Source organism: Hermetia illucens, chromosome 6, assembly GCF_905115235.1.
Source record: "Hermetia illucens chromosome 6, iHerIll2.2.curated.20191125, whole genome shotgun sequence".
Lineage (NCBI taxonomy): Eukaryota > Metazoa > Arthropoda > Insecta > Diptera > Stratiomyidae > Hermetia > Hermetia illucens.
The window spans coordinates 10,250,240-10,273,822 of NC_051854.1; the positions used below are offsets into that span (position 1 = coordinate 10,250,240).

Here is a 23,583-nt window from a genome sequence, read left to right on the forward strand (position 1 = left end):
AAGTTTGCCAAACAGTATTTGGGCCGTCGACGATGTTGACATTATGGGAAGAACAACCCGAAATGTACACTCTACCTCCATCCAGATTGAGCAGGTGGGGCGAGATCTGGGGCTGCACATTAATGAAGGCAAGACCAAGTACATGGTGGCAACGTCAACCCTAAAGAACAAAGAACCAACAACATCGAATCGCACTGGCCAAACAAAAACAATGAAGATAGGAGACTACAACTTTGAGACTATTGAAAGTTTCTCCTATCTAGACTCCAAAATCACAATCGATAACAGCTATGACGATGAAATCCGCGCACGGTTCTTGGCTGCCAACAGAGCCTATTTCAGTTTTCAAAAACTGTTTCGATCGAAATGTCTCACCATGGGCTCAAAGCTCTTACTGTACAAGACTCTGATCTTGCCAGTCCTTATGTATTTCTCAGAGAACTGGTTTCTTAGCAAGAAAAATTTCAACCTCTGGGCGCGTTCGAGATAAGAATCTTTCGAAGAAATTTTGACCCCCTACATGAGGATGGACGATCCCGTAGCCTATATAACGATCTATGAGCGATACCACGACCGTCTCGTAGATAAGATCCGGCCCAACAGGTTACGGTGGGCGGGTCATCTAATCTGTATGGATGTGAATGATCCAACCTGGTGAGTCTATAAGGGCAATATATGGTATAAAAAGAAGATGGGTGGTGGACCTCGGCACAAAACCAGGGTGTTTTGAGTTCCTTACTAAGATGGGCTTAGACCAGATACCGGTTGTTGTACGCCGTTGATGAATCGAATGCGGTACAACCCCGCTGAAACAGGCAAAAAGTTACTATCGAAATACGTATCCGGGGATAAATAGATGAAAATTCACTGACTATAAGGAACCTGGGAATTGTTACTTTCAAAGTACAAGATAAAAGTCGGTAAGCGTCACACCACATGTAAATTAACAAATGGTTTTGAACGCCTTGGAACTGGGCAGGGACAAAATCCTGCGTATCATATAAACTAACACTTACGTCATAAGAGGACTCCCATGTACAGACATTGTAGTTGTCTTAAAGGCTAATATTTCGAGAGACTTATCCAACCCGAAGCGATGCAACGATTCACTATAACTACCGCCCCCGTAAGGAGTTTCGTCACGTGTTGATTTATTTTTCCTACTGTAGCCACCTTCTGTTTGCTTGTGGCAAACTTCCTTGTGGCTATTCGATAGTGCTCGATCGCATCAAGAAAAACGCGCATGACTTCCCAGAGGCCACCAAATTTCAAACTGTATTTCTGACAATTGCAATTGTGTTGACTATAGAACGGATTCACCGAGACAACACTTCTCGCTCTGATGGATCACCGGCTCCCATAGCTTATATAAGGAAGGCCCCTTTAATTAACAGGGAAAGCCTGTTGCATGTCACGCCTATTGTATGTTACGAAGGAGTACGCCAGGTGGTTTTTGGGCCTGCAATAGTAGGGTTCATAATCGCTTCAAAATGCTGGTTTCTGTGCCGTTCCCTATTGCACTCTTAAGGTCACTTCCGAATTCACAATATTCTTTCCCTTGGTCATGGCCATCTGTTTCTCTTTACCCTTTTTAAAAGGTGCTCTTGCAAGAAGGTTCCAGTTTCCACCAGCCTCTAAAAGATATGTTCGCGTCTTTTCAGATTAAGCAACTAAGTGAAATATCCAATTAACACCTATGAAGGTAGTTCCGGTAAGAGATTAAGTAATATTACAGTTAATCTCTCTGCGTCCAGAGCACGGCAATACGTTCGTGAACTCAATAATGTTCTGCCGATTGTTTCTTTTGTTACCCCCTACTCATTTCTTACTTTCGGCGTTCCTCACGTGCTGATCAAAAGAACTAGGAATCACATCATAAATGCACGACGTTTTATGTGTCTGCAGACCCAGAGAGTTCTGAAGGCATATCACAATCATAGGGCAGTTCTTCTGAAAACCACATTTATTTTTGGGCATCCAATATGCAGCGCAGCTCCCCAAAAACTGGTGCTGAATAGAGCAATATGTATGTATGCATGTACCGATTGACTCTAAAGTTTTTGCTTCTGTTATATATGTCTTGCATCGTTGTAATATCCTCGAGGTGTCTGCTCACCACAAGTGTCTCGTGGGTCATTTACCTCACCAACCTAGCAGGTTTTGTTAGAAAGGTGACTCGTCATTTTTCGTCCTCCTGAGTTCAGGTGCAACTCTTCTTTCTACATTCTTCTAACTTCTGTGTCATTGTCAACTAGTCTACTTAACGTAGTGTCTCCACTAACTTTTCGCGGAAGACAACAATCGCATCTGGCACAGATGTCTAAAAATTGGACTTGGAAGTGATGTTTCGCCATTTTTCTTTCGATTCCTTTAAGTGCAAATTTATGACACCCCTGCTTCGCTATGCATTTTGACTTCGATTTCAGTTTAAAGATTTTTCACAGCCGTTTCTGTTATTTCATTCACTTCTAACGGTACACACTGAAAGTTGGATAGACGAACTCTCCGATCGGAGTATTATCTACCTTTCTTAGGTCTCCCACTCTGAGTAATTTTGCCAGTAATGCACCATTTTTCTGATTGTTGATGTGCATTGCTTCTTTCCTAGAATCCACCTCCACGTTTTCTCTCGATCACCCGCGAAGTTACCAACTGAGGTGATTAAGTAGCCCACGAACGCCGCGCTAATATGTTCTGCGTAAAAGTCTCAAATTCAGGTATAGACTTGCGTTCTCGAACCAGAGCTGTACCAACCGGTAGCAATTTATTTGACGGCATCTCTGAGCACTCTAGCGAGTACTCTTCCTGCAGTCGTCCTTTTCTCTCTATAAACTGTTCAACTTCCGAACAGTCGCCGAAAGTTCCGTAGACTTTCAGAGGTAGCTCGCCAAAAACCGCCTGATGCAGCTTGGCTAGGTACAGTGTTTTCTCAAGTTTAGGACGTAATATTTACAATAAATTGTGGTTCAACAGATTCGGAACTGCGTTCGACGAGCTTTCTTTAGTCGTCGTCTCACTCAATCGGAGAGGGACATGGCCATCCCGCTATCATGTACAATTCCCACGTTTTGAGCTAGGTTCCAATCAGACAGCTTGCGCAAGTCGTTTTTTTCCAAAAGTGGGTACTAACCAAAAACAGTGGGAGAAAGTTTCTTCGTGGTGCGCAATCGAATGGATGGACGGGGTCTTTATGTTGAGGAAGCGAATTTTCGACGAGCCGATACCAACGGATCGCATCTATGTGGGGCACGCCGGCCGACGGTAATGATCCGGTTACCAGTTATGAAAAATTAGAAGTACCGCTCGACGCGTTGTAAATTATAGGGAATTACCGTAGGTTTGCTAAATTTCCCAGCTCCCCAATCTGATTTGAGAGGAACAGAAAAGAGCGCCTTAACATACAGCTCTCTTCAGCGGCACGATTTTCAGCACTGAACAACTTTCACTACACTGAACAATCTCACAACTTACACACCGACACCACGGAAATTGCCGTGTAAATCCAGTCAACTGCTAACAATTTGTTACCCCTAACAATCACTAATTCTTAATAACCCAGCACAAGTAAATTTGATAACCACACACAGACCACATTTGTCTAACACAAAAACCCTCAACAGCAGCATAAGCAAGTAAATCAAGAGGTATCGACGCCGATCTCAAAAATTAAAAAATATATTGTAGTAGGAGAAAGCTACCTAGTTTTATTTTTTATTTAGAAGAACTACAAGCATCGGAACGATAACTATTTATAATAAATACATTTCTTTCCAACATCCTCTTCAATTTAACCAGGTCAGGCCAGAGGGAGTGAAAAGGGGAGATTTTTCCTGAGCCCGGAGTTTTTCGGGGACCGAAATAGATATTTCAATGAGAGATAATATAGGGCCCGAATAATTTTTTCCCCAAACGCGAATAATTTCCACCCTGGACCGCATGTTTCCGCACAATTTTCATCCCGGGGCCGGATTGCCTCTCTACGGCTCTGAATCATCGGTAGAATATAATACTGAGAAATTCCAATTGAAAGAAGGTAAACATTGCTTTACGTAAACGCCGATCCACCAGTCAACCTAGTCCAATATTGCACGTACTCCCCTCAAAAACTTCTAGACGACCTCTATCGACTAGGCGTAACCGACATCATAAATGCCTTCCCATACTTGATGTGTAAATGCCAGCGCAACGCCAAGCCCCTCCACATTTCCCTTGTAATGCTTAACCCTAAGTTCCACTCATTCTCTAAGGTCAAGACGGTGTTGCACTTCATGGTGAAATTTGCCGCTGTCAGCATATAAGATATCCTCCATCCAAATGCAGCCAACCTTACCGTTGCATTAAATGCAACTGTGTCAGTTCCTTAAAAAGGAGAAGAAAAACTCCATCTGCAAATACACATCCGGTGAGTTACCGCAACTGCCCGTTTCTTGTTCAGGCTCGCGCGCTCTAAAGATACAACGCGTCCATCCTGTCAAACCAAGCCTCACCAAAATACCCGTGAAATAATTGTCGCCTCCACTCCTCCGTCATATTCCTTTGTAGCCTCTACTGTCTTCATCAATCCCTAAACCCAGCCGACATCAAAAATAAAAAAAAAAACCCACATCAAATGTTTCTTCCTTTTACTAGGAGGCGACCTAAATGCCAAACATTATTTGTGGTTGGCCAACCGGTTAGTTCAAAACTTCCATTCTCTGCAGCCTCTCCTTATTCTCACAACTTAACCCTGATTTCATCAGCAAAATACTTATTCTTGCATTGATCTTTCCCCAATAAGAAGCAGCCTTCTTACCCAGTCCCACGGTATCACCGCCTAAACCATTGCAGGCCTCCTCACTAGCACCGAAGGTCTACTTTAAACTCCTACCTAACTTCACTTTCACCAATTGGAATCTCCTTAATCAGCGATTCGCAGCCAAACTGTATGCCGTGATCCTTCCTACATCTCCATTTCATGCCCAGATAAACTCTGTTGTAGGAAAATACAGGGAAACCATCCCTACAAGACCACCACATTATCCAGTATCCTTCTCTGGCCCTTAACTTAACCTCATCGAAGAGAATCCCAAGCTTCGATGCAGCTACCATAGATACTCTTTGCAGTTTAACCACCTAAGATCCCAAATCTATTTCCGAACACAGCTCATCCGATCTCAAATCCAATTCCTGTACGTTGAGCAACCAACATACATGGAGGCAACTACGAAACAAATGTCCTTGCCTACCCAAACTCCTGACTGTTCAACTCACTCGCGCACAACATCTTTCCTAAAGAATATGCTGATCACATGGCTGAGACTTTCCTGACCACCCACCATGCTCCACATTTCTTATCTGGCGTAACCGTCCGCCAACGCGTGCTCAACTTGAAAACCATTCGACCTTTCTCCCTCCACTTCCCGAGCTCACATCTTCAATCTGTTTCCATCTAAGCCGTCACTTCACACATTGTAAAATCCATCATACTCTCCGATAACAATAACGGGTCCCGACCAGACCCCAATCATCGCCCTGAATTTTTTTAACTTAATCACCATCAGGCCACCATCCACTCCTCAGAAAAATGTCCACAACGTTACCATTCTATAAAATAACAATCGTTCGTATCCTCAAGCAGCTGCCACTAAATTTTGGTCCTTAATACCACCTATAAAATTTTCGAGCTGATCCTCTCCCACATTTTGCTAATACATCCTACTAGTACAATACATTCTAGGCCCTTTTCATCATTAAGATAGTCATTTCCAAAAACCACAATGGCAAAATCCCTTCAACTGTTTGGTATATTTATCCAATTCCATTAAATTTCATCCACACCTATGTACACTAATCCTAGACTACATCTGCAACCACCAATCTCACGTCCACATTAGCAACTCACGATCCAATCCATACTGCTCTCTAGCAAACGTCCCCGGAAAACCACTCTTGCATGGGACTTTCTTTTCCCTATACACTGCCTCTATACTACTTCAACGCCCAAACAAAATCTCCTACGGTGCTAAAAACAATACCCTGATGGCTTGAATCTTCCGTTTTTCAGCGTAACCTAGCCATCATCATTTTTCGAGGTCTACCTACACATTTGCAAATCAATGAGGCAGCCACTATTCCTTCTGCTTACTCCATCAAGGTATTCCGGTATTCACTTAAGCGCTGGATCCCCCAAGTTAATTCTATCCTCTCCGTAAACCTCTTCAGTTTAATCACTCTGTGGCCCATCCTAAAAAAATTTTGCAATCCGTCCTGAGATGAAATTCTTCCGCTACAAGCAACTCATACGAACGCTGATGGCTTATAGCTTTGTTGCCTTGTGCGGCCTCTCATGCACCCAAACGGAGCAATTACGAATACGCGAAGGGAGGTTCTTTCGTTTATCCACGCTTCAGCAAAAACCAACATCATTCGCATCGAACCATTCCTCGTCAAGGACGGTTCTCTCCAAATCCCAGACATACAACATGGACCTGATTTTCTTCTACTCTACCATTCAACATAACCCACCAAATAGCCCTACCTTTATCTACACTAATCCTATTCCCATCAACTCATGACACCTTCTTGCTAAACTCCAGCCTTCAATTTAGGGAGGAATTTTCTCCCCATGTACCCGTACTCTTTAAGTTAAGTAAGAACTATGCTAGATTAAGCATAGAATTAAAATAGAATGCGGTCTTCCAGGGTGTCGTCTCATAGGAAATAGTTCAAAGTTAGGACTTTTTTCCCAATCATTCCTTCTGGTAAACTACAGATACGAAATTTACAAAACGCCTTCAGTTCTACGAGATATACTGGGGTAGGTGGTACTTCTTGTTGTTATTGAGACATTGCTTAAGGCACGGCGTCCTATTCTGCAGGAATCGCGAAGGCAAAGCATCTGGGCCACAGGCGCCCACAGTAAGCAGACTGTGCCCACCGAGGGTCTGCTAAAAACAGGATCCCACTCGGCCAGTTCGTCAGCGCTTATTCTTCTTATATGACCAGAAACCTTCATGAGGGAGACTCTGAACGTCCCTGCACTGCCGCACCAGTCTGGAGGATGTTGCCACTGAGTACAAAGCTTCAATGGCCGTTTGACTGTCGGTTAGAATGCCTATGCTACACTTGGGGCTCGGATCATGCCCCAATCATCGATGGGCTTGCAGTTTTGCCTGTACTTCTGTTTGGAATAGACCGGTGAATCCTGGAAAACTCTACGACTCGACTACGCTGTAAATATCCAAGAAAACCCCGCATCGAATCCGCAGACCATCTGGTCCGTCGATGACCGCGACTTTGCAACAGGCCGCTGGCCCTGTACCCTGCCTTGGTTGGAAAGTCTATAGCAAAGTTCCTCGTAAAATTCGGCTCGCCGGTGGCGGACTCCGTTGGGAACGCTCAGAGTTTCCGAGGCACTTCGTCTAATATGTTGCTATGATTTCGCTGTCCAATATTGGGACTCAGGTAGCCTGACAGTACTGCACGTCACTGCATATTTTATGTGGAGGTCCTGATTTGCCGGGCAGGACTGTAGACCTGCATAAGCTTAATTCTATTGTACTTCTTGCTCAGTGCTTACCACCACAAACTAAAATCGTTCGTTAGGATCGGACGATTTATTGCTGTGTGCATCCAGAGAATGATCCTAGGCCAAAGACCTTATTATCTTAAAAAGGTCCTCCAGCAGACACAGAAGACCATACAGGTCTTCTTAACTTTCAGTTCTATCTTCAGTCTCCAATCTAACTTAGGATCCAGGATCACACCCAGACACTTTATATTGGAGGGAAAAACCAATCTGATTTAGCCGTGGGAGATGGCATTCGGGCATCTTTATCTTGGTGTAGCATCAGCTCCGTTTTCGATTATGCAGAGTCCGCATTTCGCAGCCCAAGGACACATCTTCCTTCCATGATTTCAGTCATAAGCGAATAAAACATCTCTGACAGCAACACTAAAAAGCCGCCAGCATTCGTTGCCATCTCCACCTCGCTCCTGTGCAATATGCATAGAATTCCGTCCACACTATCAACCAAAGCACCGGAGAGATGGCGTCACCCTGTGATGTACCTTTGTTAGCAGTTCTAATCAAGTGGCCACCTCAGAGATCAAACAGGATTATCCCATATTTTTGCATGGATATTATCCAATGCGTAAAATGACCCTCTAATCCTGTTTTGGTTAGGGCTTCTTTGATGACATTGGTTCTTGTTGAATGTTCCCCCTATATCTAAGATGGCGGCTTAAGTATATTGCTTATATTATACCGTCCACTTAACCGTGCTAATTGCTTCGTGAAGAGTGGTTTCTGTTGATTTACCTTTGAGGTGGACTTATTAAGGCTTGGAGAATGGTCGGCGTTCTCTCCATAATAATCCTTAAATGGATGTCCAGGACGCGCTCTATGGTGTGCAATACGAAAGAGGTAAGCCTGACTGATCGAACCCACTTTCGATATGAACACCACGCACGCGCATCTCCAAGAGCATTGTTTGTATCCGCAAGAAATGCAGCTTCGGTAAATCTTGGCAAGTCACGTCTCTTTCTGAAAAATTGCTGACATTATGCCATTTCAGCCCTATATTCATATGCGGAGCCCATCCGATCATATTCTCGGTGATTACCAATGTGATAGTCACACAAATGGGGCTGCATACTCTCCAAGCAAGGCTCTCACCCGTAGTCCTCCTCACTAGGCAGGAAGTGCATCTCAAATAGCAGCTCTAAGGTCTCAGCAGAAGAAGAGTCGGTCCAAAAGTCTTCTCAGCTGATGTTATAGACCACCCTCGCTTCCTGAAGTTGGACAAATCTTCATTCCACCACGGTCGCAATTCATATCTTCTTGCTGCAGCGAGCAGTGCACGAGCAGGCTTTTCCAAAGCCCCAACCTTTAACTCCGGCTCGTTAGTTGCCCCATTGTTTGTCCATCCTCCTGGGATCCATGGAAGGATTGAAAACCTTTGCACCGAGATTTAAACTGAAAAATAACCAGCTGTCATCTGAAATGAATTTCTGGTTAGTGATTCTCTAGTTCTCCACCATAAAAGTCCCATTGTCGGTTGGTAAAGTGATATCAAGGAGCTCTCCACAACCGTGATTTGTGTTAATGATAAAAAATAGACACCTCTTTCATTCACATCCGAGCTGCCTCAAAGCGTATGTCTTGCATTGGCGTTACAGCCTATCAACAGGTAAGCCTTCTTTGCTGCAATGGTGGACGTCAAATGTTATAGTTCTACTGGTGAAGCTAATCGGTCATGAACATGTAAACCGAGGAGATATACATGTTGGAGGTTGGAGGTTGGACATCTCTTCCGGACACAGAAAAGCGTGCATGCTCTTCCTAGCGAGAATACATATTCTAGGTCTGTCCAGATTAGTGCCCCTTGTGCTATGAAATAAATTATAATATTTCCTTTGGAGCTCTTTAATGGTTCGGTTTTCCCCAATACAGGACTCTTGCATTAAGGCGACATCGACGTTTTCCTCTAAGAGCAAAACCACCAAATTAGCTGAAGTTCACTTCAAGTGCCGCAGATTTATCTGTGCTACCCACTACATGATCTGCTTCCGTATGAGGTTTGTCAGTTCCGTCGGACGGTGTCGATCCTCATCTCCTCCAATAGCTCGCTAGCAGCATCAACTGGATCCAGGTCGTTGTCCGACTTCATGGAGCGGAACACTCTCACCTTTGCCTTTCCGACTCCAAACCGTACTTCATAATCTGCGTTTTCCAGTGCACTCTTCATTTATGCGCACAGTTAACCTGGGGTCTTTCCTTCTTGATAACCACACAGTCGTCCATGGGGAGTCCAAACGACCGGCCACCTCAAAATCTCGTTGGACGGAATGAACTTGTACTTTATGCCTTCCGAAGCGTCGTTGATTTTAACGACAGGCGAACCGAGAAAGTCCCTGGGGAATTGGTCCTCGTATGCTACGACGCGGAACCCACAGACTATTTGGGAGAAATCAAGGCTGAGGGTGCATCCCCCTGTTCTTCATTGTCGTTCAGGAGATGTTCAAAGGCCATCTCCGACAGCCGGACCTCAGTAAGGGAAGTTTCAGTCAGCAGTCTGTCTCAGACCACAAATGCGGCGCCCTATCCGCCAACACATTTCGCCTTCGTTTAAAAAAAAACCTTCCACCTACATTTCACCTAAATATTTTTCATTGCTTCCATCAATTTGTTTTTTCTTTTTTATTTACAGGACCCCGACCTCATTTTCTGTGATCATCAATTTCCAGATCTTCAAAGAATGCCGATTCCGGGTGACCTTCGACGTCTAAAACAACCACTTACGACCGGCGATCCTTCATTTTGAGACCGTTTGCAGTTGCTCCATCAGAATTTGCTGGGTTTTTATCAACCAAGAGCCGTGAAACTCTGCATACACATATACCGGTTAGTTCAAAACTTCCATTCTCTGCAGCTAATCCTTATTCTCACAACTGAACCCTGATTTCATCAGCAAAATACCCATTCCTGCATCGATTTTTCCCTAATAAGAAGCAGCCTTCTTACCCAGTCCACGGTACCACCGCCTAAATCATTGCAGGTCTCCTCATTAGCACCGAAGGTCTACTTCACATTCCTACTTAACTTCACTTTCACCAATTGGAATCTCCTCAACCAGCGATTCGCAGCCAAACTGTATGCCGTCATCCTTCCTACATCTCCATCTCCTGCCCAGATAAAGTCTGTCGTACGAAAATACAGGGAAATCATCCCTACCAGACCAACAGATTATCCATTATCGTCCTTAACTTAACCTCATCGAAGAGAATCCCAAGCTTCGCTGCAGCCATCATAGATACTCCTTGCAGTTTAACCACCTAAGATCCCGAATCTATTTCCGAAAACAGCTCATCCGATCTCAAGTCTAATTCTTGTACGTTGAGCAACTAACACACGTGGATGACGCTGACACATCCTTGTAGTACCTCCTAGGCCCTTTTTATTATTAAGACGGGCAGTTCCATAAACCACAATAGCAAAATCCCTTCAACTGTTTGGCATATTTACCCAATTCCTTCAAATTTCATCTCCACCTGTGTACACTAATCTCAGACTACAATCTCACGGCCGCCTTAGCGGCTCACGGTCGAACCCAGACTGTCCTCCAGCAAACATCCCCGGAAAACCACTCTTGTATTGGACCTTCTTTTCCCTATACACTGCCTCTATACTGCTTAAACGCCCAACCAAAACCTCCTACGCTGTTAAAAACAATACCCTGACTACTTGAATCTTTATTCCGCTTTTAAACTTAAGCTAGCCACTCAAATCCTCATTTCTCATCCTTCTTCAAGGTTCTTCCGTTTATGCATACTCCACCCAAAACCTCTACGATGATAACACCATCCGCCTCGAACCATTCTTCAGTTCTCTCCAAATCCCAAACACACGACAAGAACCTCGTTTCCTTCTGCACTACCCTTCAACATGACCCACCGACTAGCCTTAAGTATCTCTACTGTAATCCTATTCCCATCACCTCATGACTCCCTCTTGTCTAACTCCAGCCTTCAATTTAAGGGGGAGTTTTCTTAACTTTGCCCCATGTAGCCGTACTCTTTAGTTAAGTTAGAATTACGCTAGATTAAGCATAGAATTAATGAATAAATGAAGAGCGCAGTCTTCCAAGGTGTCGTCTCATAGGAAATTGTCCAAAGTTACGACTGTTTTGCCAATCATTCCTTCTGGTAAACTATAGATACGAAATTTACAGAACGCGTTCAGTCCTACGGGATGTACTGGGGTAGGTGGTACTTCTTGTAGTTATTGAGAAATTGCTTAAGGAACCGTGTCCTATTCTGCAGAAATCGGGAAGGCAAAGCACCGAGGGTCTGCCAAGAACAGGGTCCCACTTGGCCAGTTCTTCAACCGCTCATTCTCCTCATATGACCAGAAACCTTCTTGAGGGAGACTCTGAGCGTTCCATCCAGCCTGTTGAGCGCGTCCCTGCACTGCCGCACCAGTCTGGAGGATGTCGCCACTGAGTACAAAGCTTTAATGGCCGTTTGACTATCGGTTAGAATGCCTATGCTACACTTGGGGCTCGAATCATGCCCCAACCATCGACGGGCTTGCAGTTTTGCCAGTACTTCCGTTTAGAATACATCGGTAAATCCTGGAAAACTCTACGAATCGACTATGCTGTATATATCCGAGAAAACTCCGCATCAAATCCGTAGACCATCTGTTCCGTCGGTGACAGACTTTGCAACAGGCCGCCGGCCCTGTACCTTGCCCTGGTTGGAAAGTCTTTAGCAAAGTTCTTCGTGAAATTCGGCTCGCGGGTGACGGATTCCGTTGGGAACATCCACAGTTTCCGAGGCACTTCGTCTAGGATATAACTATGGCCGCATAGCTTCGCTGTTCAACATTGGGACTCAGGTAGCGTGATAGCACTGCTGCAACCAATCTGATTTAGCCGTGGGAGATGGAATTTGGGTATCCTTATCTTTGCGGAGTATCAGCTCTCCTTTGGATTTATGCCGAGTCGACATTTTGTAGCCCAAGGACACACCTTCCCAAATGCTCCTTCCATGATTTCACTCATCAGGGAATAAAGCATCCCTGACATCAACATAACGAGCGGCCGGCATTCGCTGCCATCTCCACCTCACTCTTGTACAATATGCAAGAGCTCCGGAGAGATGGCGTCACCCTGTGATGTACCTTTGCTCGCAGTTCTGGTTAAGTGGCTACCTCAAAGATCAAACTGGATTATCTCAGTTCTTAGCATGGTTATTATCCGATGCGTAAAATGCCCCTCTAATCCCGTTTTGGTTAGGGCTTCCTTGCAAACGTTGTTGAATGCCCCCTCTATATTCAGGAAGGCAGTTACTGTCGGTACGGTAGTAAGCGTGGTAATTACCTCGTGAAGAAGACTTTCTGTGGATTTACCTTGGAAGTAGGGGTGCTGAGAATTGTACAAAGGCGTTCTCTTCATCATTTCTAAAACATGGCTGGCATTATGCCATTTGAGCCCTAGAGTTATGTGCGGAACCCCTCCAATTTTATCCTCGGTAATTATCGCACAACTGGGACTGTATAACCTCCAAGCGAGGCTCTGATTCACAGTCCTTCTTACTAACCGGGAAATGAGTCTAAAATAGCAGCTCCAGGGTCTCATCAGAAGATTCCCTCAAAGTCTTTCCAGCTTTTTATATGACTCGCCCAGAATCTTACCGAGCCTGATAGATTCGCTAGGGATTTCAATCTTCTGACAATAGTTCAACCAAGACCGCTTGCTGTCGGTTGGCCGATTGTGCCTCCTCAGACAGTCCTTATATGGCTTTGTGACAGCAGCAGATGCTAAAAATCTCCCTTGTAAGCTTCTTGAGGCTGGAAAGATTTTCATTCCACCACGGTTGCAATACATATCTTCTTGCTGTACTTAACAGGGCACGATACTTTGAAGCCGGTTTCGAATGCCTTTTCCAAAGCCCCGTCCTTTAACTCTAGCTCGTTAGTCCCATTATTTGTCCATACTCCTGGAATCTATGAAAGGGTTGAAAAACTTTACACCGAAATTTAGACGAAAAGGTATCAAACGGTTATCTGAAAAGGATTTCTAGTCAGTCATTCTCTGGTTCTCCATCATAAAAGCCCCATTGTGGGTTAGTAAAGAGACCATGATTTGTGTTAATAATAAAAAGTAGATAGCTCTTTCATTGATATCCGAGCTGCCCCAGAGCGTATGCCTTACATTGGCGTCACATCCTATCAATAGCCCCTCTTTGCTGCGATGGTGGACGTTAAATGTTGTAATTCTTTTTTTTTTCTCTGGCCTGGGCACGCCAGAGTGTGGAATTTTTACCCACTAAAACCATCTCCGACTCCCGTGGTAGGTATTACATCACGGGGCGGAGTTAGTTTACTTTAGCTAGGTCTCCTTCCGTCTACCCGCGGGGTTCGTAACCGCGCCATCCTCACTTCTTCTACTTTTCGCAATTTATCCTGGATTACTGTGATCATGGAATTGATCGCATCCCAGTCTTCCTGACAAGCTACCATTCTCCGGACAAAATTTCCGGTGATAGCACTTCATCTGGAGTTTCCTCTAGGTTCCTCCTTTCTTCCACAAACCTAGGACACTGGAATAATACGTGCTCTGGGTCCCCTGGAACCCCATCGCAGTTTGGACAATTAGGTGGGTTGTTGGGTGAGATTATAATTGATCTCCCCATGCTTTCTCTCCAGCCACTCCCCGATGGAAGTTCAACGATCCTTTGCTGACTGGTCCCACCGCTGTTGCCATCTGCTTATGGATCTCTTTCTTTCGGCTTTTTCCACCTGCGATAGGGTTATAAATGTTCATCATTTCGAGATGACGAACGCTGCATCGTCTGAGACGGTCCTGAAGGCAGAACACACCCTTAAGGAGGTTCTTCTTTAAACCATACTCAGTTTATGTGTACTGCCTAAAACCTGCAGCGCTTTTCCCCAAACAGGGACTGCATACAGCATGATAGAACTCACCATGGCTATGAGCAGCCTGCGAATATGCCGTGGTCCTCCTACGTTCGGCATCATCAGGCGTAATTTCTTTTGCGGCGCTTAGTGATGAGTCTTCTTCTTCTTCTGTCTTTTCCTCCGTGAGTGCCAGTCCAGCACTCTCTAACCAAGCCTTAACTACACTGATTACTTCGCTTGAGTACAATTGAACATCCCCGAGGTGCTTTGCAACCACAATCAGTGCTATATCATCGGCGCAACCCATCACCGTGGCCTTCTCCGGAACGGGATAGTTAAGTACATCATTATACATGATGTTCCACAATAGTGGGCCCAGTACAGATCCCTGTGGGACACCCGCAGAGACAACGTACTCCTTGGGTCCATCATCGGTATTATACCAGAGTGTCCACTCTTGCAGGTAGCTATCGATAGCGAGGTAGATGGGAACACCAATGGTCGCCAGAGACTTTCGTATAAGGTTCCAATTGGCCGAGTTGAATGCATTCCTCACATCCAGGGTGACCACTACACAATATTTGCTGGTACAACCCCTTCCGTGAATTGCAATTCCGACCAAGCCAGTAACCATTTTGATGGCATCAACGGTTGATCTGGCTTTACGGAAAACATACTGCCTATCTGAAGGGCCCCCTTGGCTCTTGACGACTGAGAGTAATCTATTATAAATAACCCGCTGCAACATTTTCCCCAGAGTGTCTAGAAAACATATGGGTCTATAGGAGAACGGTTCCCCTGAAGGTTTGCCAGCCTTAGGCAGCAGAACCAGCTTCTGCTGCTTCCATGATGCAGGAAAGATACCCTCGGACATGCACGTTTCGAACAGCTCCACGAAAATATCCGGTCTACATTTGACGGCAAGTCCCTGGTGACTGGTGGAACCGGCGTCGTGTTCAGGGGGCGCTGGAAAGTGTCAGTACCCCCCTTTTGCTGGGGAAATAACCCCTGGATTATTTTCATCAAGAGCATGGGGCACGTGATCTGTGGAGATGGTCGGCCTCTAAATCGTCCTGTCACGATTTTATAGGCGCTACCCCACGGATGTATGTCCGCTTCTAAGCAGAGCTCCTTAAAACATTCCTTCTTACTCCGCTGGATGGCGAGCTTGAGGTTCTTGCGGGCTTCTCTATGACATGCTCCTTTTGCCCTTAATCGATCCTACCTATTGCGCTCTAAGCCGAACACAGGAAAGGGTGCAAGCTCTTCCTGAGGAGAATACATACTCCAGCTCTGTCCAGATTAGTGCCCCTTGTGTTATGAAATAAATTATAATATTTGCTTTGGAGCTCTTTGATGGTCATCGACGTCTTTCTCTAGGAGCAAAACAACCTAAGGTACACTACGAGGGCTGCAGATTTATGTGCGCTACCCTCGACATGAACTGCTTCCGTGTGAGGTTCGTCAGTCCCCGTCGGACCGTGTCGATCCTCATGTCCTCCAATAGCTCGCTAGCAGCATCAACTGGAGCCAGGTCGTTGTCCGACTTCATGGAGCGGAATACTTTCACCTTTGCATTCCTGACTCCGAACCGCACTTCATATTCTGTATTTTCCAGTGCATTCTTCATTTATGCCCTTTCTTCTTGATAACCACATAATCGTCCATGGGGAGTCCAAACGAATGGCCTCCTCAAAATCGGGTTGTACGGAATGAACTTGTACTTTATGCCTTCCGAAGCGTCGTTGATTTTAACGACGCGCGAACCGAGAAAGTCCTTGGGAAATTGGCCCTCGTATGTTGCGACGCGGAACCCACAGACTATTTGGGAGAAATCAAGGCTGAAGATGCATCTCCTTGTTCCTCATTGCCGTCCAGGAGATATTCGAAAGCCATCTTCGACAGCCGGACCTCAGTAAGGGAAGTTTCAGCCAGCAGTCTGTCTCAGATCACAAATGCGGCGCTCTATGCGTCAACACATTTCGCCTTCGTTTAAAAAAAAACCTTCCACCTACATTTCACCTAAATATTTTTCATTGCTTCCATCAATTTGTTTTTTCTTATTTATTTACAGGACCTCGACCTCATTTTCTGTGATCTTCAATTTCCAGATCGTCAAAGAATGCCGATTCCTGGTGATCTTCGACGTCTAAAACAACCACTTACGACCGGCGATCCTTCATTTTGAGACCGTTTGCAGTTACTCCATCAGAGTTTGCTGGGTTTTTATCAACCAAGAGCCGTGAAACTCTGCATACACATATACCGGTTAGTTCAAAACTTCCATTCTCTGCAGCTAATCCTTATTCTCACAACTGAACGCTGATTTAATCGGCAAAATACCCATTCCTGCATCGATCTTTCCCTAATAAGAAGCAGCCTTCTTACCCAGTCCACGGTATCATCGCCTAAATCATTGCAGGTCTCCTCATTAGCACCGAAGGTCTACTTCACATTCCTACTTAACTTCACTTTCACCAATTGGAATCTCCTCAACTAGCGATTCGCAGCCAAACTGTATGCCGTCATCCTTCCTACATCTCCATCTCCTGCCCAGATAAAGTCTGTCGTACGAAAATACAGGGAAATCATCCCTACCAGACCAACACATTATCCATTATCCTCTTCTCGTCCTTAACTTAACCTCATCAAAGAGAATCCCAAGCTTCGCTGCAGCCATCATAGATACTCCTTGCAGTTTAACCACCTAAGATCCCGCCTACGCAAACCCCGAATAGTCAACTCATTCGCGCATAACATCTCCCTCAAAGAATATGCTGATCACATCGGTGGGGCCTTCCTGACCACCACTATGCTCCACATTTCCATTTGGCGTAACCGTCCGCCAACGCGTGCTCAACCGGAAAACCACTCAACTTTTCTCCCTCCACTTCCGGAGCTCACATCTCCAATCTGTTCCCCCACATGGTAGAATGCTTTATACTCCCCCATAACAATATGAAAGTCAAGTCCGATCAGACTCCAAACATTGTTCTGAACTTTTTAACTTAATCACCTTCAGGCCTATTTCTCCACTCCTCAGAAAAATGTCCACAACGTTGCCATTCTAAAAATAACAACGGCGCGTGTCCTCAAGCAGCTACCACCAAATTTTGGTCCTTAATATCACCTACAAAATTGTCGAGCTAATCCTCTCCATATCTCGCTAACACATCCTTGTAGTACCTCCCAGGCCCTCTTTATTATTAAGACGGGCAGTTCCATAAACCACAATAGCAAAATCCCTTCAACTGTTTGGCATATTTATCCAATTCCTTCAAATTTCATCTCCCCTTGTGTACACTAATCTCAGACTACATCTCCAACCATCAATCTCACGGCCGCCTTAGCGACTCACGGTCCAACCCACACGGTCCTCCAGCAAAGATCCCCGGAAAACCACTCTTGTATTGGACCTTCTTTTCCCTATACACTGCCTCCATACTGCTTAAACGCCCAACCAAAACCTCCTACGCTGTTAAAAACAATACCCTGACTACTTGAATCTTTATTCCGCTTTTAAACTTAAGCTAGCCACTCAAATCCTCATTTCTCATCCTTCTTCAAGGTTCTTCCGTTTATGCATACTCCACCCAAAACCTATACGATGATAATAACACCATCCGCATCGAACCATTCTTCAGTTCTCTCCAAATCCCAAACACACGACAAGAACCTCGTTTCCTTCTGCACCACCCTTCAACATGACCCACCGACTAGCCTTAAGTATCTCTACTCTAATCCTATTCCCATCAACTCATGACTCCCTCTTGCCTCACTGCACTGCAGCCTTCAATTTAAGGGGGAGTTTTCTTCACTTTGCCCCATGTAGCCGTACTCCTTAGTTAAGTTAGAATTACGCTAGATTAAGCATAGAATTAATGAATAAATGAAGAACGCAGTCTTCCAAGGTGTCGTCTCATAGGGAATTGTCCAAAGTTACGACTGTTTTGCCAATCATTCCTTCTGGTAAACTACAGATGCAAAATTTACAGAACGCCTTCAGTTCTACGAGATGTACTGGGGTAGGTGGTACTTCTTGTGGCTACTGAGACATTGCTTAAGGAACCGTGTCCTATTCTGCAGGAATCGGGAAGGCAAAGCATCTGGGCCACAGTCGCCCACAGGAGGCAGACTGTGCCCACCGAGGGTCTGCCAAGAACAGAGTTCCACTTGGCCAGTTCGTCAACCGCTTATTCTCCTCATAAGACCAGAAACCTTCATGAGGGAGACTCTGAACGTCCCTGCACTGCCGCACCAGTCTGGAGGATGTCGCCACTGAGTACAAAGCTTCAATGACCGTTTGACTATCGGTTAGAATGCCTATGCTACACTTGGGGCTCGAATTATGCCCCAACCATCGACGGGCTTGCAGTTTTGCCAGTACTTCCGTTTAGAGTACATCGGTAAATCCTGGAAAACTCTACGAATCGACTATGCTGTATACATCCGAGAAAACTCCGCATCGAATCCGTAGACCATCTGTTCCGTCGGTGACAGACTTTGCAACAGGCCGCCGGCCCTGTACTTTGCCCTGGTTGGAAAGTCTTTAGCAAAGTTCTTCGTGAAATTCGGCTGGCGGGTGACGGATTCCGTTGGGAACATCCACAGTTTCCGAGGCACTTCGTCTAGGATATAACTATGGCCGCATAACTTCGCTGTTCAACATTGGGACTCAGGTAGCGTGATAGCACTGCTGCAACCAATCTGATTTAGCCGTGGGAGATGGAATTTGGGTATCCTTATCTTTGCGGAGTATCAGCTCTCCTTTGGATTTATACCGAGTCGACATTTTGTAGCCCAAGGACACACCTTCCCTAATGCTCCTTCCATGATTTCACTCATCAGGGAATAAAGCATCCCTGACATCAACATAACGAGCCGCCGGCATTCGCTGCCATCTCCACCTCGCTCTTGTATAATATGCATAGAATTCCGTCCACACTATCAATCAAAGCACCGGAGAGATGGCGTCACCCTATGATGTACCTTTGTTAGCAGTTCTGGTCAAGTGGCCACCTCAGAGATCAAACAGGATTATCCCAGTTCTTAGCATAGATATTATCCAATGCGTAAAATGACCCCCTAATCCTGTTTTGGTTAGGGCTTCCTTGCTAACGTTGTCAAATGCCCCCTCTATATCCGGGAAGACAGCTATTGCCTATACGGTAGTCGCCACTCAACCGTGGTAATTACCTCGGGAAGAACAGCTTCCGTGAATTTGTCTTTGAAGTAGGGGTACTGAGAATTGGATAAAGGCGTTCTCTTCGTAATTGTTCTTAAGTGGGTGTCCAGGTCTTCAACTTGAAAGAGGTATTAAAACGACGCACGCGCTTCTCCGAGAGTGTAGTACGTATCCACAAGAAATGCAGCTCCGGTAAATCTTCACAAGCCGCGGCACAACCCTTTCTTGCTGTTTCTAAAGAATGGCTGGCACTATGTCATTTGGGCCTTAGATTTATATGCGGAGCCTATCCCATTTTATCCGCGTTAATTATTGATTTGATAATTTCGCATAGCTAGGACTGCATACCCTCCAAACAAGACTCTCACTGGCCGGGAAGCGTGTCTGAAATATCAGCTTGAGGGTTTCATTAGAAGATTTCATCCAAAAGCCTTCTCAGCTGTTTAAGAACGGATAGGATCCTTTGTTACTGCACCTGAATCCTACTGAGTCTGGCAGATTGGCAGGTGCTTCCAATGTTCTCACAACAGTCCAACCAGGACCGCTTCCTGGAGGTCTTTAGGCAGCCCCTGTATGGCTGATAAAATCTTTGAACCATTAGCATATGTTGAAGACTTCGCTGGTTAGCTTCCTGAGGCTGGACAAATCTTCATTCTACCACGGTAGTAAGGTCTTCTTCGTTTATTTAGCAGGGCACGAGGCTTTGAAGGTGATTTTGAATACCTAGCTTTGACCCCCCTCTCCAGTCGTCGCACTATTGCCAATTTGTACACTGTTCTTGACAACTTCACCAATTTTCCTCCAGTTAACCTCCTGGGATCTCTGAAAGGGTCGGAGACCTTTATAGTGAGATTTAAACTGAAAAGTATCCAATTGTGGTCTGAGAAGGATTTTTGGTGAGGCATTCTCTAGTTCTCCATCATAAAGGCCTCATTATCGGTTAATAAAGTGATTGAAAGGAGCTTTTCAGAACCATGATTTGTCTTAATAATAAAAAGTAGACACCTCTTTCGTTGATCGGACCCCAAGGCGTATGTCTTGCATTGATGTCACAGCCTAGGTTTGCCTTATTTGCTGCGATGGTGGACGTCAAATGTTGCAGTTCTTCTATCAGAGCTGATCAGTCGCGAGTCACTTAACCCGAAGAGATGTACATGTTTTCCGTTCCCATCTGCTTCAGTTTGACCACGGTTAGATTGCTGAAATTCTGGTCTGGACACAGAAAAGCGTGCAGGTTCTTCCTGACGAGAATACATACTCTAGTTCTGTCCAGATTAGTGCCCCTTGTGCTATGAAATAAATTGTAATATTTGCTTTGAAGCTCTTTAATGGTTCGGTTTTCCCCAATATAGGACTCTTGCATTACGGCGACATCGACGTCTTCCTCTAAGAGCAAAATCACCAGATTAGCTGAGGTGCACTTCGAGGGCTGCAGATTTATCTACGCTACCCTCCACATGATCTACTTCCGTGTGAGGTTCATCAGTCCCCGTCGGACGGTGTCGATCCTCATCTCCTCCAATAGCTCACTAGCAGCATCAACTAGATCCAGGTCTTTGTCCGGCTTCATGGAACGGAACACTTTCACCTTTGCCTTTCCGACTCCGAATCGTACTTCATAATCTGCGTTTTCCAGTGCACTCTTTATTGACGCGCACTATTAACCTGGGGTTCTTCCTTCTTGATAACCACGCAGTCGTCCATGGGAAGTCCAACGATTGACCTCCTCAAAATATCGTTGTACGGAATGAACTTGTACTTTATGCCTTCCGAAGCGTCGTTGATTTTAACGACGCGCAAACCGGGAAAATCCCTGGGGGTCCTCGTATGCTACGACGCGGAACTCACAGACTATCTGGGAGAAATCAAGGCTGAGGATGCATCTCCTTGTTCCTCATTGCCGTCCAGGAGATGTTCGAAAGCCATCTCCGACAGCCGGACCTCAGTAAGGGAAGTTTCAGCCAGCAGTCTGTCTCAGATCACAAATGCGGCGCCCTATGCGTCAACACATTTCGCCTTCCTTCAAAAAAAACCTTCCACCTACATTCCACCTAAATATTTATCATTGCTTCCATCTTTCTAACCAATTTGTTTTTTCTTATTTATTTACAGGACTTGTCTTCTGTGATAATTAATTTCCAGATCGTCAAGGAATGCCGATTCCTGCTGATCTTCGACGTCTAAAACAACCACTTACGACCGGCGATCCTTCATTTTGAGACCGCTTGCAGTTACTCCATCAGAATTTGCTTGAAACTCTGGCGACACATATATTAGTTATGCTCCACTCGATACTTCAATAATCATCAGTTCATATATTTGTATATTATAAGTTCATATTCTTTATAAATTTCTGTAAATAAAGTTATAATCAGACGTAAATTGGTCTCTCATTTACTATCCCTCCGTCCCCACTTCACAATAGCACGACAACCAGTTGAATTTCAAAAGCATTTTCTTCACTAAAATTTGTTGAAAAATTTCTGAAAAATATCAAAAAAAGCAAACGCCGCACCACTCGTGGGTTAAACTTGCCCACAACTGGCCTCGCTAAAATTCCAATTTTTCGGCCACAGCAACAGGTCCCCAGAATTCATAGCAAGCAATGCACTCCGCCGGCAGTACTTTGCCTGCTATGAGTTCTGGGGACCTGTTGCTGTGGCCGAAAAATTGGAATTTTCTGCTCCGAGCTCGTGCTAGATGATTTTAACCCACAGATGTTGGGGAGCGTGCAATGTTCGATAGTTTTCAGTACATTTTGTATGGTGGCGATGACTATGATTTATGTTGGGAGTTTTTGGTGTATGGGCGGCATTGATGTGTTTTTAAGTAAGGTGGGAAGATGGAAGAGGTGCGTGTGAAGCGTTTAACTATTGGAAACTTTGCTGGTCATGCCTATGCTGTGGAAAGCAAGCGGACTGGGCCCTGCTCATGATATTTGAATCGACACTGGATGTAGGATGCAGTCTTACGCCTTCCTCAATTTAAGGAGAGAGTTTGTTCCCAGAAGATTTTTTCATGATTAAGCGACCGTCGTGGATCACGTAACAAGACTTCTAATTCGATTTCCGGGGTGCCGATTTCGTGGTCTTCTTGGCAATTTCCGGGGTGCCTATTTCGTGATCTTCTTGCCAATTTCTGGGTTGCCGATTTCGTGATTTTCTTGCCAATTTCTGGGGGGCCAATTTCGTGATCTTCTTGGCTATTTTGCCCTCCTATCTTACTCTCATTTTTCAATGGCGCTATGGTGTAATTTGGACCTTGGTTTCCTTGGTGCATCGCCTTAGTTTCTCACGATCTAACGATTTAATCCTGTCCGTGCTATTTCCTATTTTTGCTCTACTGAAAAAATATGTGCCTAAGATGCACATATCCAACATTTAGCGACAGGTGGACCCTCCCTAGAATGGCGGATGTTCAAGTTGCATTTTTTCCATCTTCGCGGTTTCTGGTCCTTATTAGTTCCTTCCTAAAGTATAATCTTACTTCTCTCTTCACTATTCCAAAGGTACCGATTGTCTTGCTTGTGTCCCTAAAAATTCCGACCATATGACTTTCCATTACCTTTTCTATTCTCCTTAAGGTCCTGAAAATATGGCCGAGTAAATTTTAAAGATTGCTTCTCAAATCTTCTTTTTCTTCATTACGGGTTTTCGTCCTTGGCTTATTGTTCTCTAAATTAGTCATAGCTTACCTTTTTCTTTCTTCACGTACTTACCGTGGTCTTTTACGAGGTGGGGACCTACTCCAGCAGGATGGTATGGATCTAGATAAGTCAAAAACTGTGCCAACTGTACCTGCAGCTTGCAGTGGGGGTAGTTGGCTGCATTTGAAAGGAACTTCACTGGTATTTAGTCATCTCAATAAGTAAATTGGTGTTTGCCTTGCTGGTGAAAGTTTAACATGGCAATCCTTTTGGTCCTTATAATCATCGGGACAAAAAGAATGCTAACAAAAATAAGAGAAAACCTGCGGATCCATTATCATAGACTAA

General features: G+C 44.9%; 1 long non-coding RNA gene across 4 annotated transcripts in view; it reads left to right on the plus strand.

Annotated features, from left to right (window-relative positions):
- The window catches only part of LOC119659764, a 111,372-nt gene extending 89,413 nt beyond the window's left edge, over positions 1-21,959 (plus strand). For all 4 annotated transcript variants that reach the window (XR_005250368.1, XR_005250369.1, XR_005250370.1 and 1 more), the window contains 3 exons: positions 10,191-10,384; positions 16,479-16,672; positions 21,702-21,959. This is a non-coding gene — a long non-coding RNA (uncharacterized LOC119659764). The remainder of the gene's footprint in view (positions 1-10,190; positions 10,385-16,478; positions 16,673-21,701) is intronic.
- Positions 21,960-23,583: the final 1,624 nt, after the last annotated feature.